Below are 12,084 nucleotides of genomic sequence, written 5' to 3'. Positions count from 1 at the left end.
CTCCTTTGAAGACAGCAGGAAGGAGCTGAACACATAAATGCGTCAGTAACTTTCCATTTGCTCCTCCACGAGTGTGTCTGAGGGCCCAGATCATTTCCTCCAAAGCGTCTCTAACTCCCCAGCAGCTGGTGCTTGTTCTAACCCCATTATCCACCTGGATGGGCACCCATGATACTCTTCCCTCTTCAACTACTTAATCAGCCATTGTGTCCAAGGGGGCACCCCCCACTGGACTTACAACTCACCATGGAGGTAAGAGTTGTTCTCATCAACACCTTCCAAACTTCAAGCTCTTACAAAAACATGAGGACTCTTCAGTGGCTGTTGACTTGAACGTGATAATAATTGGCTCATGGTGAGACCACATCAGTGTCTCTTACGTTGCCCTAAAAGGAGAGACATATTTTCTCTTTGTACAGCAGGGTCTTGCATGAGGTTGGCATGCCTGCAGTTTATGCCTTGTGGAGACCCCCTGGCAGGCTCGAATGAGATGCAGTCCTCCCCTGGCAAGATCTTCGTGGCTTCATGAGGCACTTAGAGCTCAATCTTGGTCCCCTGAGTTCTCTCCAAACTTGGGGTTTTCTCCCTAACTCAGTCCCATACTAGAATATGGGCAATACTTTCAGACAGAGTTGTATCTAGGCAAAGGGGTAATCACAGCCTCCTTTTCTCCACCATGGCTCTCTTACCAAGCATCAGGTCTTCAGTGACTTTGAGTGAAGCCATTTACCCAACTGTCTTTGTTTGGGTTCTTCCAAAAGCCAACCCAGGAACAAGAACTTAGGAACAAGTAACTTACCTGGGAGGCAATCCCAAGAAATACTGTGAGGAAGCAAAGAAGGGAGGGAAGGGAAAGAACCAATTCAGGGTGTTCATGACGAGGCTAATGCTGTGAGTAACAGGGGTTCACTCCTGGGGGGATCTCTGGGAGACTGTCTCCAACACACACTTAAGACTTGTCCTTTCCAACAGAGGAAGCCGCGGCACTTTTTCATCAACCTCCGTCTATCATTGGTGAGTGCTGCTCCTGGGAGCATTCACTCCCCAGCACTTCCAGCCTGGCCATCTGGTAGCCAAGAATGTCCTATGACCAGACAGCATCCTCAGGAAGAGAGAAACTCAGGTGTTTGAAGTAGAAAGCCATCCACCTGTACAGGAAGAGTTTACTCAAGATACAGTTGACTTCTGTTGTGGGCCAGTGGGATGTGACATCACATGCTATACAAACCCACAGCCAACACTGAGATAACCATTCACTTTGCCTCTCAGATGCAAAGATGATGCATCCTCTTGGATGCATCAATGGGTAGCCTTAGACCCTGGAAACAACAGCAGATGTTACTCTCAGAACAGAACATCTAGAAAAACTAGGACATAATGCAAAGTCAAAAGGAATCGGCCACCCACTGGAGAGCTGGGAGGCCACATGAATCAAAGACCAAGGTAAAAGAGTAAGACACAAAGCAGATGGGAGTGAAGGTGTAACCAACACCCAAAGGTCAGGACAACACTGGGGAAGAAATGCAGGTGGAGGAGAGGAAAATTGCCTGAATTTTTAATTTTTATTAAACTCTGTCTCCTTCTGCTGAAAAGCGTAAACATTCTTGAAAAGTAAGGAGGGCTTTGTATGCTTGTTTCAGGAGCAGCCCTACAGTGAAGGGGGAAGTGCTTCTCTTGGTCCTCAGCAGCTCTGCAGGGAGGCAGAATAAAAGAAGGGAAAAGCCACATTTCTGAGGCCTGGGGGAAGACGGAAAAATGGGAAGGGAGAGCCGGCCTAGCCCTGAGGGCAGTGCCTTTGAGAGTCGCATTGCTGGAAACAAGTTTCCAGAATAGGCAGGAGAGAACGGGGTCACTGGCACAGAGGGAGAAATTTACTGTGAAGTCTGTTCTAGAAATATCGATACAAGGCTGCTTGTCTCCCTTTCTCTTGCATTTTCTCCCAACACAGCCCCTGCTTAGGACAAGGAGCCAGGTGGCCATGTCTACGCCACCTGGTCTTCCAGCCCAGATCCAGATGGCTGGTGCAGGGTGCATCATTGTGTTGGCTGTTGGATCCAATCAGATTTTCTCCCGCAGGAATTTGAACTAAGAGACTCAGAGAGTCCAGTTAGGGAATGACTGGCCTGAGAATTATAAAATCATGACAGTAATGTGGGCATATACAACAGGAAAGCGGGCAGATGTATACTGGGAAGTAGAGACAAGAAAGACATCAGTGAAAATGCTGGAGTGAGGACCTCTGAAAATTCAGCCCTCCATTAAAGCAGTGGAAAATGGCCAAAAATGGTCAGAATCAACTTTTTCAGAACTCTGAAAATTAACCAAATGCTTCTAGAATCCTTGGGAGCATTTAGAAATGTAGCTGAGTCTTGGTAAGAACAGAAAGCCTGTGGCATTTTTAGTACTTTAGTCCAATTCCCTGCTCTCAATGGCAGCCTTGAAAAATAAAAGAGGGAGCAGAATGGGCCTCAGTTCCAAATAACTGTCATCATTTGTTTTAGTGTTTCACTGGAAGACCCCACTCAAAAGACTTGTCTTTGTTTGACCTCCCTTGAACTCGCCCAGTGATGAAACACCTCTGAGAGGGAAGCAGAGGAGGGTAGCATTTGCCAGATGTTTTAACCTCACAGCTGACTGCTGGATGACAGTGGAGACAAACAATAGATTAATCAAAAAACTTAGAGAAAAAATGAGGACCCACTTACGTGAACATTTTGTTCAACACTCTGGGACCCGCTGAGTCTTTGCGTTCCATCCACCGTGTCCTCAGCCAAGACACAAGCTCCCCAGATGCCCATCTTCTCATTCCCATGACGCTCCAGACTTCCCAAGCCCACAGCCACTGCCCACTGACAACTTCCCTGGACCCCTTAAATGTCCCTTCGATTTTAAGGAAACTCTCCTATAACCTCAGTCTCCCCCAGAGAAACTCTGACTCCGGCCCCAAGGCAGCCCCACCTCCTGCCTGAACAGATAACTGCTTTTCCTCCAAAGATACCGCCTGCCACCAATCTTTCTCCCAGCATCCCCAGGCTGGGACCTGGGAGGTGGCTGGGGCTTTACCCAGCTCCCTGCTGCCATTTCCAAGTGGCTTTGCTTTTACTCTTATGTAAAACCCTTTAGCCGATGGCATTATTGTTTCCCTAAGGGACTTAAGAGAACCACTTGAAAAACTACAACAAACAATACAAAAATTCAGCAAAGGAGTGCGATACACAATTGATAATACATAGAAACCAACAACTTTCATAAATACAAATACAAAGCAGATCAAAGACATGACAGCAGGCCCTGCTTGTGAAAACGTCAGTACAGGTGAAGCACTTACACAGGAATTGTGTGTGGCTTATATGAAGAAAACTCTAAAATATCACTGTAAAAAACTTAAAGAAAGACACACCATGTCATTGGGCAGGAAATGTCAATATTATAAAGATGTCATTTCTGTTCAAATTAATTTAGAAATTTAACACAAAGCAAGTCAAAATATTCAGGTTTTAAAAACTGGATTATCCCGCTAATTCCTAAGTTTACATGGAAAGACAGCTTTAAAATTGGAAGAATCTTAAAAAGTACTGTATTAGTGGGGGATTAGAGCCAAAGATGATATCTTATGAAGCCTCAATGATTAAAGTTGTGTGGTACTGGCACACAGACCAATAGAACAGAATATAAAATCTAGTAATAGACCCCAAAACGTAAAAGAAAGAGACATACGGTAAGGGAGGCATTTCAAATCAGTGGAGAATAGACAGACTATTCTATAACTGGGCTATCCAAGTAGCCATCTGAAAATAAAGCTTGATCCATCCCTCACCTTTCATACAACAGAATTCATTTCAAATGGGTCAAAGATTTAAATGTTTTGAAAAATCTTTAAACTTCAAATACTAAAAAAAACACAAGAGGATTTTTAAAATAAACTTGGAAGAGTTGAGACATTTCTAATGGTGACTCAACATCCAGATGCTATAAAGGAAAAGACTGAAATGACCATAACGAAAAACATCTGCGTGACAAAATAAGTCAAAAGAGAAAAAAATATTTGCGGCTCATATTGGGGCTTAAACTTTGAAAAGTGGTCGAGAAAATGTGAATAACGCACATGAAACTTTTTCTGTGTCTGTAGCCATGACATTGGGTAAAAAAATTGAGGAGGTATTCTTCCATCGTTCAAAAACTATTATCTGACTCAGAAAGAAATCGCTCGTGTCCCTGACGAATGAGCAAAGTCCCAACATAAGTTGTTTCACTTTCATCTCAAATTACCCTCAAATATCAACACTTTTCATCCACAGCAACCCACTGATGGTGGTACCAATGGCAGTGGGGTCAGGCATTGACCGTAAGTCACAGAGTGAGCTGAAGTTTTTAACAAGCACATGTGAGACCCGCCCGCCTCCGCCGGGAGCCCCTGGGAGAGTGGTGCCACTAAAGACACAGGCCTAACGAGCTGCTTTAATTGGCTGCTAATGTCAGTGTGACCTCATTTGTACCTACAGCCTCTGAGACCTAGGGACATCCGGGTTACAATTAAGGATGGATTGAGGGTGATATTTTGCATCACAAATACCAGACTAGCTTGGCAATGCATACCAGTAGGAGAGTGAGGCTATGTTTTCAGAGCGGATGAGACCAGCTGAGGGACCCACAGTCCCATGGTGCTGACAAGGTGTTATGGGAAGAGCAGTGTGGTGCGACACGAACCTGAAGGCATGGGTCCTGCCTCAGAAGTTACTAGCCTTGTGATCGGGACAGTTGTTGAACTTTGGATTTGTCTTCAGCAAAACAGGCTCATGCAGTAGATGAGATCCCGGCGCCGGCCCAGCCCACCCATCCTCAGCGCTGTTGGAAGTGGGGGACCAGCCCTCAGCTATGGCTCTGCCTCACCTGGGAAGTTACAGCCCCCTTTCGCCCACCCCACGCAGCCCCCGCTAATGACAGACTGCCATAGAAAAGGCTGGATTCCTGGCCCCAAGGGGGGCAACTGTGCAGCCTAGCTCGTGTTTGAATACCCCGTCGCTACCACATGGATTAGGCTACCACTGGGACCACGTCCTTGGGCCCTCCTCCCTCTGCCCTATCCTGCTTCACCCCCTCCCTCCACAATTCACGTGCACCAGCATCCCTGGGCTCCGCTTCTGGAGGACCCAGTTTAAAAGAGAGTTTTCCTTCCTGGTCTGTCAGTTTTACAGGGTTGCCATTGTTTGAGACCAGGTTGAACTGAGTCCTGCTGTGAGCCATGGCGACCTTTGCGGGGGGCCGGGGGCCGCGGGGCTGGGCGGGGGGGGGCCAGGCAGGGTATTGAAAGGGCAGTGGGGCTCAGTCATTCCAAGTAAAGAGGGGTTGTTGCCAAGGAAAGAAGTCAAGAGTGGACACAAGCCAGCTCTAGTCGGAGGTGAGGCTGTGACACGCCCAAGTTACAAGAGCCCGAGAGGGTGGCACAAAACCCTCCAAGTGCAGTAGCTCAGCTGAGGCATGAACCAGGCTGTTGGCTGGTGGTCAGGCTGGGCCAGACCATCAAAAAGAGCAGCTGCATAGCACAGGGAGATCAGCTCAGTGCTTTGCCACCACCTAGAGGGGTGGGATAAGGAGGGCGAGAGGGAGACGCAAGAGGAAGGGGATATGGGGATATACGTATGCATATAGCTGATTCACTTTGCTATACAGCAGAAATTAACAACCACTGTAAAGCAATTATACGCCAATAAAGGTGTTAAAAAAAAAAAGAACAATTGGAATAGAATCAAATATGTCAGCAGGAAAACAACCTGAAAACTGAAGTTCTGTGGCACCGTTTCTGTTCAAGTAAGTGGGTCTCACGGGTGAGCTGTGGTCTAGACCACACACCACCATTATGAAAGCAAGACAAGGAAACCTCTGAGGTCCTCCAGATCTGAGCCTGTAGGACTACGTGTGGGTAAAATTATGTCAAGAAATATCAATACTTGGGGGAAACTGAGATGCCTTTTGGTGGCATTTAAGATAAACCAAGAAATATCAAACTTGTAGGATGCAGCTGAAGGCTTTAATTCATAGATTAGAAAAGAAGAAAGGCTGAAATTCCATGATTTAAGCTACCACATCTAGAAGCCAGAAGAACCACAAAGTACAGGAAAAGAAATAAAAGAGCAGAAATCAATGAAACAGGAAATAAATGTACAGTAGAGAAAATCCATAAAGCCAAAAGTGGGCTATTTGAAGACTGATTAAATTCATTACCCTTGAGCAAAACTGATCAAGAAAAAGAGAAGTAAAGATGAATGGCCACCATCCGGAAGTTAGACAACGGAATGCCCTGGCCGTCCAGTGCTTAAGGTCACTGGTTGGGGAACTAAGATCCTGCATGCTGCGCAGTGTGGCCAAAAAAGAAAGGAAGTTAGACTGTGTTAAATGCTCTTGGAAGGGGAGCTGCCTTAGAGAGACATTTTAGGCAGGTCAGTGGTCAGGAGCCCAGAGGCGACCTGTCATCCCACCAGCCTCCTGGTGACCGGTGACTATTCACGGCAAATTCTCCACCTTAGAGTTCCGACTTCACACGAGAATCAGTTTTATATATAAACACATGCCTTCCAAGGTTGAGATTAAAGAGGCAAAATAAAGATTAGGTCTAAAACCGACACTGGGCTACCTTAGGTTGGGGTCCCCAGAAGCAGACCCCGAGGCAAGGCTTTTAGTGGGTTGGGAGGCAGCCCCAAGTAGTGGCGGCGGAGGAGTTGGGGGGAGGGTGGGGGTGGCAGAGGTCTTTGCGTCATTTCTGAGGACGGCCACCACCACGCGCCCCTGCCTGGGCAGCACGCCGCTCCTCTCACTGGTGGAGCCTGTGCCCCGCTTCTGGACCTGGGCGGGCCCTGTAACTGCCCAGCCACCGGCTATGGCAGGAATGCCGCCCAGCCCAGGGTGTAGAGGCCTGGCCGTGTCTGCTTGCTCTCCACCTGGGGAGTCTTGCCGCCCAGCTCTAAGGCCCCTCGGGCTGGACCACTGACAACGCAGCATCACAGGGGCGAGAGGCCACTTGGAGCAGCAGTGCCGCGGAGCCGGGCAGGAGTGAAACCCGCTGGACCTTCCAGCTCAGCAGAGCGCAGCCCCGTGAGGACCCCAGCCAAGCCGCCTGCGGCTGCAGAACCTCCAGTTGAGTCCACACTTTCCCGAGCCCAGAATCGGGAGAAAGAGTGCCTAAGTGCTGCTGGAAGCCCCGGCGTTTGGAGGCGGTGCACTGTACAGAGATCGCTGGCTAAAGGATTCAGCGCCAGATGCACGGATGAGCAGGTCTTGCTTGGGCACCTGGGATCAGTCCGTCGGGGCCTCTGGGAGGTGGGAGAACTTGCCCGGGAGTGGTCTGACTTGAGAGGTGTTTATTCACTAACAGCCAACGTCCTGGGTGAAGGGCTGCTCCTCGGGGTGTGAACTCCATCCCCGCATGAGAGCACTGCTGCTCCCACAGCCAGAGAGGCCGGTGCTTGTCGGAGGAAGCTGTCACATGCACAGGAAAGGTGACGCCCAGGGCTCTGAGCAGGGCAGCATGAGCCACAGGCTACGTGTTCCAGCCCCGGCGTGCAGCTCCTAATGCTCTTCTCTGATCAAACCCACAACCGTATCAAATTTCTTGTTTTTTTCCCTTTCTTCCTAGCATAGTGTAGCATTTTTGGGGAGTACTGCTTCCCCTTTCATCATTCTAACTCCTCTTACCTTCTAAGTTCAGCTTGAACATTACTTCCTACTGGAAACTCTCAGTATCAGTTAAATCCCTTTCAGTTACACATTAAAACACACACACACACACACACACACACACACACACACACACGCACAAGACTACAATAATGGGCTGGAATGGAAGAGAAATTATGACTCATTAAAGTGCAAAGTCCTGTAGTAATCAGGCTTCAGGCTCAGCTTGATCAAGGCTCAGTTGATGTGACCAGAACATAATTTCTCTTGGCCTCTGGGTTCAGCCCTGCTCACCTCCATGTACTGACTTCATTCTCAGGCTCCAAATAATGGCAGATGGCTGCTGCTGCGCTAACCCACCCTCTTCTCAGTTTCAAGGGAGAACAAAGAGATTTTTTTTCCAGCAGCTCTTAAACAATTCCTGCAATTTGCTAGCATCAAACCAGCTTAGGTTACATGCTCATCTCTGAACCAATCAGTGTAGCCAGAGGAAGGACTATTCCATTGCCTTTGGCCTGGGTCATATGCTCTGGCCCTGGAGCCTGGGGCTTGGGCTTCATCTGAACCAATGGGTGATGGATTGGTCCACAGGTAAAACTCAGGGCTGCTGCCTAAACAGAGCAAGGGGATGTTGAGAGACTCAGGCAGAAACATCCTCTACTCCTTTCCTAGCCATCTCACCTACACCCACCCAGCTTGAACTAAATGCCCTTCCACTGTGACCTTAGCATTCACCACATTGTGTGGTTATAGTTGATTACATGATTCTCTCCTTCAATACCTTGTAAAAACCTTGGGGACAGAGACCATGATTGATGTCTTTTTGTATCCTCACACATCCCCCCCACCAGCATTACAAATTAATTAAGTACTCCATCAGTGCTTGTGGAATGAATGAATAATCAGACTTAAAATACCACATAGCTACTTATTTTAGGATAAGCACAAACATACAAAAACAAAGGCTAGTCCCTAGCTAATGTGTTGAGTTTTTGTTTGTTTTGCAAATTTTATTAAAATATAACATGTGTGGGACTTCCTTGGTGGCTCAGTGGTTAAGAATCTGCCTGCCAATGCCGGGGACACGGGTTCAATCCCTGGTCCGGGAAGATCCCACATGCCGCAGAGCAACTAAGCCCGTGTGCCACAACTACTGAGCCTGCGTGCCACAACTACTGAAGCCCACGTACCTAGAGCCTGTGCTCTACAACAAAAGAAGCCACCACAATGAGAAGCCCGAGCACCGCAATGAAGAGTAGCCCCTGCAAGCCGCAACTAAAGGAAGCTGGTGCACAGCTACAGAGACACAAAGCAGCCAAAAATTAATTAATTAATTTATTAATTAATTAAAAAATATATATATATATAACACGTGTAAAAGTGCATCCATCATAATCAATCAATGAATTTTCACAAACTGAGCACACTTACATAACCAGAAGCCAGATCGAGACAACATTACCAGACCCCCAAAAGCTCCATTTACTTGCCACCCCAAGGATAGCTGCTCTTCTGACTTCTAGCATCATGCGTTGGTTTTGCTTGTTTCTGAGCTTTGTGGATTGTTCCTTCTCGTTGCTACACCATACGCTATTCCTTTATGGGAGTATGCTATAATTTATTTACCCATTCTACTGGTGGTGGGTATTCAGGTAGTTTCCACTTTAGTGCTATTACAAATAGTGCTGCAACCAACATTCTAATAAGTGTCTTGTGGGTGAACATGTGGGCACGTTTCTGTGTGTACTTGGCAGTAGAATTGCTGTCATAAGGTAGGCATGCATTCGGCTTTAAGAAATGCTTTCACTTTTCCAAACTGGGGGTGCCAATTTCCAATGCAGCCAGGAGTGTAAGTTTGATTGAGTTTTGCAGTTTTCGTCTGTACACTGCATGAACACATTTTGGCTACCTTCCCAGAGTTATGTACACAATAGATGCTTGATGAATACTGAGTGGAGGAAGGAAGGAAAGAAGGAAGGAAGAAAGGAAGGAAGGGAGGGAGGGCGGGAGGACCACACTAAAGAACCCAGAAGAGCCACAGAATTTTCTGAAGGCCAACTTTCCCCTTCCTTGACTACAATGAGAATTAACCGATAGACTTTGTGGAGGATTTCATTCATAATCCCTTCAAAATGAGTTAGTCCCGCTATGTATTAAATGGATTATGCGTGAATCCCAAAACAAATCCAACTGCAATTAATGTTTTAATAAACCAGTTGCTAGTGTATGCAATACCCACGACTCGTCGGGAGGGGTTGTATTATACTTATAGACATTAATTAGGTGTTTGTTATTGTCAAACTAAATTTAAAATATAGCCACAGCATCACTGGCCACTTGGGTAAAAAAGTCTCGGTGGTGACTGTAATTAGAAAATAGATGTAAGGGAATAGCATTAATTAGTTAGCTAATGGCGAGCTTTCCACTAATTGAAATGAGGAGCCCTTATCTTGCGGGATGGTAAAATATCTTAGGTGTGCGAGAGAGTGAGCTCCTTTGGGTATTAATAATAAGCCAAAATATTTATTTAACCCTTTCCTTAGGGTATTTTCCTACAAAGTCACAACAAAGTTGGTATTCATTGCCAAATAAAATACAAAGTTATAAAAAAAATTTTTAACATTTTATTATTTTATTATTTTTTTATTTAACATCTTTTTTGGAGTATAATTGCTTTACAGTGTTGTGTTAGTTTCTGCTGTATAACAAAGTGAATCAGCTCTATGTATACATATAGCCCCATATCTCCTCCCTCTTGCATCTCCCTCCCACCCTCCCTAGCCCACCCCTCTAGGTGGTCACAAAGCATGGAGCTGATCTCCCTGTGCTATGTAGCTGCTTCCCACTAGCTATCTATTTCACATTTGGTAGTGCATATATGTCCATGCCACTCTCTCACTTCGTCCCAGCTTACCCTTCCCCCTCCCCAAGTCCTCAAGTCCATTCTCTACATCTGCGTCTTTATTCCTGTCCTGCCCCTAGGTTCATCAGAACCAAAAATTAAAAAAAAATTTTTAATAAAGGAACAGGAGATGTTTGGCAGAATGAAAGGAAATCTGCTCTTGCCAAAACAGGGAACAGGTTCCTGATGTCCAGATTTAATCTTGGTCCTTGCCTTTCTAAAACGCCTCTGAGACAGGCGACTCCTATTGTCCTGGTTCTTCTGCTTCTTTGGATACGCATTCTTGATTATGCTCGTTGTCTCTCTCCCAACTCTCAAGCGTTGGTGCTCCCCAGACGTCTAGCCCTTTCACCTTCTCGTCTCACACATTCTGGCCCATGACAGTCTCCTCCGAGCAGCGGCTTTAACCTCCACCTGCGTGGAGAGTCTTGGGTCTGCGTTCCAGGTCCTGAACCATCAGGCTCCGGCCTTAAACATCCCATCGTCTGCTCACGTTTCCTACTGGACCGTCCCACGGGGACTTCGTAGCAGACGTTATTTGCTGCTCTGCCCAGACGCCCTTGGATCCTTTGTATTATTTCTGGGTTCTCCTTCTCCAGTTTCTGTGTGGTTCTGACTCCGCCTGCCCGCACCCGGCTGCTAGAACTTTGCCTCCACACCCGGAGAGCTGTAAGCGGGACCAGGCTGAGGCTGGGACCTGACCTGGAGTCTCGCCCCTGCTTACCTACTCCCTGCACTGTCCTGCCTCTTCCTCCCCTCGCCCCTGGGAGCCCATCCTTAATGAGTCACGTGCATAGGAATCCTCTTCTCAAGGTCCATTTCCAGCAAACCTGTCCTAAGAAAGACACCCAGCAAAATGCACCCTCTCTCCCCAAAAAAAACCATAGTTCCTCCTTTTATATTTCAATTCGTAATTGGTATCATTTCACTGTCTAGGTCAGAAAAGAAGATGTTGTATCCTTCCCCATTTATGTGCTACTTTCAGCCAAACAGAAATGCTCCCCAAATCCTGATAAGGCAACTCCTCCGTGTGTCTCGTCACCACTCCTCCCCCTCCATTTGTCTCAGGGACACCTGACTGTCCTCTAAGACTTCATACTTTCCAGCCCTGATAGACAGCAGCGCAGTCACGACCACAGCCCATCCCTGCACCTCAGGGGGCCACGTGACCCGTTCTCAACTGTGGAAACAGAAGTGATGAGTCTCTTCCAGGCCAAGGTTTCCATGAAGCAGGTGGGCCACTTCCATCCTCCCTTGCTCCCTCTGCCTTGGTGCAGAGGACCCTGAGCATCCTCAGGACTGTGGAGCTCCAGGAGGGAAAGGACCTGGAAAGCCCTCCAACTGACCAGAACACACCCCGTTGAACTGTGACATGAGTAAGAAATAAGCTTTCCTGGTACAAAGCCCACTGAAATTTGGGGGATTATTTTTTATGGCTGTCAGTGTGCCCTTGATTATTACACAAATCCTGTGGGGCTCATCTCTGCTGTTATTGCATTAGCTCCTGCCCT

The sequence above is a fragment of the Balaenoptera physalus genome (assembly GCF_965194825.1).
Source record: "Balaenoptera physalus genome assembly, chromosome: 16".
In the NCBI taxonomy this organism is placed as follows: Eukaryota; Metazoa; Chordata; class Mammalia; order Artiodactyla; family Balaenopteridae; genus Balaenoptera; species Balaenoptera physalus.
This window is presented reverse-complemented; position numbering follows the sequence as displayed.